At 33.7% G+C, this 6000-nt stretch overlaps 1 pseudogene; it reads left to right on the top strand.

Moving 5' to 3' along the window:
* The first annotated feature begins 2890 nt into the window (after positions 1-2890).
* LOC149178447 (protein TORNADO 1 pseudogene) lies at positions 2891-5710 on the top strand (annotated as a pseudogene).
* The last annotated feature ends 290 nt before the right edge of the window (positions 5711-6000 follow it).

Here is a 6000-nt window from a genome sequence, read left to right as displayed (position 1 = left end):
TCATGCTCAACAAAATTTTAAGACTCGAGTCTAGATCTATAAACAATATTTTTTCTTAAAATTTCCATTACTTATATTTCCAGAATTATTTTAATTTAATGATATGATGACTATATATCTTAATTCCCATCCTTATTAAATTTATTAAGTGAGTAATTATTTTGTAACATACACTTCCTATATTAACAATAAATTTTATTTAATTAGACACTACATCAAAATAATTTGATGTGACTAAGGTATGGTAGAATAACTAATCATGAACTATAACATGTAACAGAACTATATACAACATAACTACATATATTTAAGTATAACTATAATATTTCATATATATATATATATATATATATATATGATTTAACATAGTTCAATAACTATTTAACATAACATGCTCTTCATAGTAGCATATGATGGGTCATGCTCAACAAAATTTTAAGACTCGAGTCTAGATCTATAAACAATATTTTTTCTTAAAATTTCCATTACTTATATTTCCAGAATTATTTTAATTTAATGATATGATGACTATATATCTTAATTCCCATCCTTATTAAATTTATTAATTGAGTAATTATTTTGTAACTTACACTTCCTATATTAACAATAAATTTTATTTAATTAGACCCTACATCAAAATAATCTGATGTGACTGAGGTATGGTAGAATAACTAATCATGAACTATAAGTAATTATAGTGGACACTAATAAGACACTTGGAGTAACAATTCCAAAGAAAAAATTGTAATCTAAAACTATATCTAGTTATATGTTAACCAGAGTTAATATAATTAATATATATATATATATATATATCTATATATATATATATATATCTATATATATATATATATATATATATATATATATATATATATATATATATAATTGTGTTGTTGTTATAAAACAGTTTAAGATAATTATACATATGTTAAATTATACTATATATATATATATATATATATATATATATATATATATATATATATATATATATATATATACTAGTTACATCGTAAGGCATTCCCCTATTAAAATAACTCCCTGTCATCACTGTGCTCCGTTAGATTATGTGTTAGAAGATTAGAGGATTGTCAATCATTCGATCAAGGGAAGGTAGTTGGGTGATTGATATGGTTTAGGATATTTGAAACAGTTGCGATTGACCCCAGTTCCTACTCTAGGGTTTCCAACACCATCTGAACACGAAAGGTTCTTTGTAGCAAGAATTGGCATGCCAGGACAAGAGTGATTAATCCCCCATAATTTGTACTCTTGGCCTATGAGAAATGAGATTTTACTATAAAATTCTAAGCCCTATTTGGAGGCAATGTATATGGGGTAGTTGTTGCAAATATCTGTGGAGGATACACAGTAGAAGGGGAAAACGAAACCATTGAAGTTTCCCAATAAGTTTTGGGACATGGCGGATGGTACAAAATTCTTTTTTTATGATGACCAAAGGCGAGATTATTACACGTTTTTCCAAGCAAGTATTATGACCAATTAGATCTTATATTCTGTGGATTGCATAACATCATATCTTCGAGAAATTATATTTTTTTTGAAGTATCTGATGAGCATTCCATCAATGGGTTCATACATGAATTTGTTCAGGGTAAAACATTGGCATTTGTGTTTCCTATTGTGGAGTCGTTAACAAATGGTCCAAATGCCAAAGGTAGGAATGCAGACTATGGAAGGGCCTCGAGTGTGATTGTGTTAGTTCAAAAAAGTTCATATGTAATTTCTTTATGCTTGTGAATTCAGGAATTCCATGTAAGAAATGTTTTGTAATGCAGGTCCATGCTGACTTTGAGGTTTAAGTTGGAGAAGTTGGCCTTCATTGATCCTTTGTATATGAAGGTGCTCCCTATGGTCCACAAGAATTTGTAGGTTTATGTGAGGTGGTTAAGTTAGGGTCTATTTTAGTTTTTGATGATGATGCAGTAAATTTCCATCTTACACAAGCTATGGAGATATCTAGCTAAGTGCCCCAAATGAAACCTTCATTCCTGATGAATTGAAGTTGAAAGAGTTTTTCATGGGATCTTCCGCGAGCCAAAAATTTGCATGATATCCTAACCCTTCTAATCCCAACATACCATTGGACTCATTGTTCTCAATTTATATCCATCTTGGAGCTTTAAACATATCCCAAGCAACACAAAAGGTTCAAATATTTGTTTCAAATGACATCTCTTTGCAAAATATTCCTACAAGAAAGGGGATGGTTGGAGTAGGACTATACAAATTTATTTTACCATATCTTGAACACCCTTTCACCAAATTTCCACCTGATATAAGGCATCAAAGTGTGAGTACTCTTGTTGAGTCTACTATCTATGAATCTACTAAACCATTTACAGTTGAGTACTCACTTTCAGTACCAACAAAAAATGGTGTGGAAGATAAGTTTAAAGGAAGAAGAACTAGTCTGGTGAGATGGGAAAAGTGTAAGAAGCGAATTTTGATCAAAAAGTCTGATCCACACAATCAAAAGGAAACTATGTCCTTAGCAACTGATTTTGTAGAGGCGATTTCATCTGGCTTGTTTCCCGAGCATCCTGATCTTGTTGCAGGTTTATGTGAGGTGGTTAAGTTAGGGTGTATTTTAGGTTTTGATGATGATGCAGTAAATTACATGCTCCAGTCCAAAAACTTGCAACTGTTAGTAGAGGATGAACATTTCCTCTCATCTATTTTTCCTAAAATGAATGAAAGCTTGTTTCCATAAGAACCAGTGAGAGGATTCTATGGATGTAGCTCTAGGGACACGAAAAGCATCTTGAGACCAGCTAAGCCAATGAAATCAACTGGATTGTTTTCACTAGATTGTCTACAAGGATGGGAAACGAGCTTGTTTTTGTTTAAACAAGCAATAACCAATATGGAAGAATCTGCATCCGAGAGTATGAAAAATAATCTGGTGAGGTTGTCATTTCCATTGGAAACAATAGATATAGATACAGAGTATCGTCTGAAGATGATAGGTGATGCCCACTTCAAAATGTTGATTACTTCAGAATTTCTCAGTGGAAATGAAAATAGTGGGATGGTGCCACTGAAGCTGGATGATTTACTTGGTAGTCCTGAACTCATGGAACATTTTGTAGTAAGTGGAAAATCAGAGGAAACAACTTCATCACTTCCTTCTAGTGGCAATGGCAATGGTGATTTGGATGTAGAGACGTTGAAGTCAATTGTAGGAGCTATTGTTTTGTAGCCATTATGGGTAGCATTTATCATACGGTAATCCACCTGACAGACCTAACCATGATATTTCTGACATTGGTGTCAACATAAGGCCTTAGAGGTGTGTCACTTCAGATGGAATCTCTTAGAGGAGCTCATCCCTTCCAATAAAGTCCTAAGGATTTACAGAATTGATACTTCTGGTCTTACAGAATAACATGCGTGTTGGCTCATAATAATACTATAGAAAATATGGATATAAGTGGAAATCATATCAATTCCAAATGTGGTCAAGAGTTTAGGAGGGTCCTTCAGGAAAACAGGACTCTGAAACATCTGAATATGTCAAACACTGGCATGAGTGATAAGGGTGTTTCCTACATTGCAGCTGCTCTGTTTTCGAACCATACCTTGCAATCCTTGCAACTTGAAATAAATCCAATGGGAGGAGAAGGAATTGATCATTTTATCTATCCTCTTAGTAGGTTCAAACCAAGCCAGCCTCAAGCAAATACTTCTCTGAAATTTTTGTCCATTGGGGGACCTCAGACTAAGATGGGTAGTTCTGGTGTAAGTGCATTGGTGCAGATGATCTTCACAAACCATAGTTTGCTAAAATTTGCTATAAATGATGAATGTAGCATGGGCACAACTGATTTCATCAAAATTATTGTAGCTCTTCAAAGAAATGCAGATTTGAAGTCCCTGTCTTTGAAGGGATGTAAAGGAGTTGCAGGAGATGATGTACTTGAAGCAATTATGGATACACTTTTGGTGAATCCCTGGCTTGAAGAGATTAACCTGAATGGAACTTTGCTTGAAGCCTCTTGTAACATTGGTCATGTTCACCAACGACTTGGAAAAAATGCCAATGTTGAGCCACAAACTGATTTTTTGGAAGACATACCCATGACAGTGCCCAAACTGCTAGAGTTTTCCTCTGTGGACAAGAATTTGTAGGCAAGATTTATGACTTTCATGATTCACCCTTAATTTGTTTCTTATTATACAAAAAGGTAAAGGAAACGATCCAATCTACTTCTATATATTGTTGAAATATTCAGTGAGGAGAATGATAATATATTATATATAATACTTAAAAAAAATTATAGATAGATAGATCAATCATGCAATGACAACGAGGAAGATTATTCATTATTTGGAATCAAATAAAATATGACCTAAAAAGACATTTAAGCTTTTCAAAATTCATAAGAGTAAGACAATTTTACAGTTTTTGAAATTAGATGACTTATTCTTTTTATGAATGTTATTAGGTATTCCATGATAAATTGGACAACCAATATTTATTTTTCGAATTCAAATGATGAATATCCGCAATTTTGGCTACAGGTAAAACAACTCTATGTAATTCCATATTGCAGAGTTTTGCTCGAGCCAAGATTCCATCACTAAACCAAATAGAAACTCTTGTGAAACCAGTTGAACCTATCACAAGAACTCAAGGTATCAAAATCAAGGTCTTGGAAGGTGATGATACTAGAATCTCAATTTGGGACGTTGCAGGTCAGCGTGAGTTCCATGCTTTTCATGATATCATGTTCCCTGGTCCCGGGAGCCCATATTTCTTTCTCATAATTTGCAGTCCGTTCAGAAAACCAGACAACATACGACCCAAAAAGCTTCAAGAACTTGAAGAAGATATAGTATATTGGCTAATATTAATTTTTTTGAATTCCAGAAGAGCAGAGTCCTTTCTCACTCATATTGTTACAACTTCTGAAAGTTCATAATTGTTATTATCAGTGGTCTAATGCGTTTATAGGCTTAGGGATCATTTCACTAACTTTTTTAAATTATCTCCAACCGTATATACAGTGGATGCAAGGTCATCTCGTTCAATGAATAAATTTTCTCATCATGTGCAATAAACAACCAAAATTTTTTAGAAAGGCTTCCCAAAATTTACCAAGTATGCAATGACGTAAGAGTGCTGTTGTTCAATTGGAAATCTGGGCATTCCAACAAGCCAGTTATGAGATGGGAAGAGTTTGCTCAACTGTTTGAAATGAAAATTCCAGCACTGAGAATACAATCTCGCTATGATGACCCCACAAAGGTTGAAGACAGGTGAAGAGCCATAGCATTCTCTTTGCATAAAGCTGGAGAAATCATCTTTTTTCAAGAGCTTCATTTCATCATAGTGAATCGTGAGTGGTTTTGTGAGGAAGTCCTTGGACATCTAACAAGACTGAAAAACAAAATATAATCTAATTTGGATCGACAACAAAGTGGATTTAAAACTACAAAAGATTTGGAGATGATTTTAAGAGAATTTTTACAGGGTTCAGTACTCAGATTTGGTCCTAGAAGTTTTGAGAATGTGCATCAAAGTGACCTTGTGGGCATGATGTTGAAACTAGAACCCTGTTATGAACAAGATCCTAGAAATCACAATTTTAAGTTTTTCATACCTGCAATAGTAGAGGAAGGTCATTACAAGCCACAAACATGGAAGCTAGGTGGATCAGAGAAGAATAGGAGACACAGTTGATTTATTCTAGATATCGGAGATCTCATGTCCTGTTTACTACTCAACCACTGATAGAGTTGAAGTTGGATACCATATTCCCTGGGGTGCAAGGCATAATATGTTAGATTCACCCACTTATCCATTTAAGGAAATTTGATTCATGATTGTAAGAAATAGCTTCTACTTGAAGATTGTGAGCGATTATGTAATCACTCCCCCATGTCTGTCTATCTATCTATCTCCCCAAGGAACTTCGTGACTATTACGTGAAAATGGGGATACAGTGCTTATGTCACCAATGCATCCCTTTA

This window comes from Pinus tabuliformis, chromosome 4_1 (assembly GCF_031772625.1).
Source record: "Pinus tabuliformis cultivar Carrire ecotype Pingquan chromosome 4_1, CPIR1, whole genome shotgun sequence".
Lineage (NCBI taxonomy): Eukaryota > Viridiplantae > Streptophyta > Pinopsida > Pinales > Pinaceae > Pinus > Pinus tabuliformis.
This window is presented reverse-complemented; position numbering and strand designations above follow the sequence as displayed.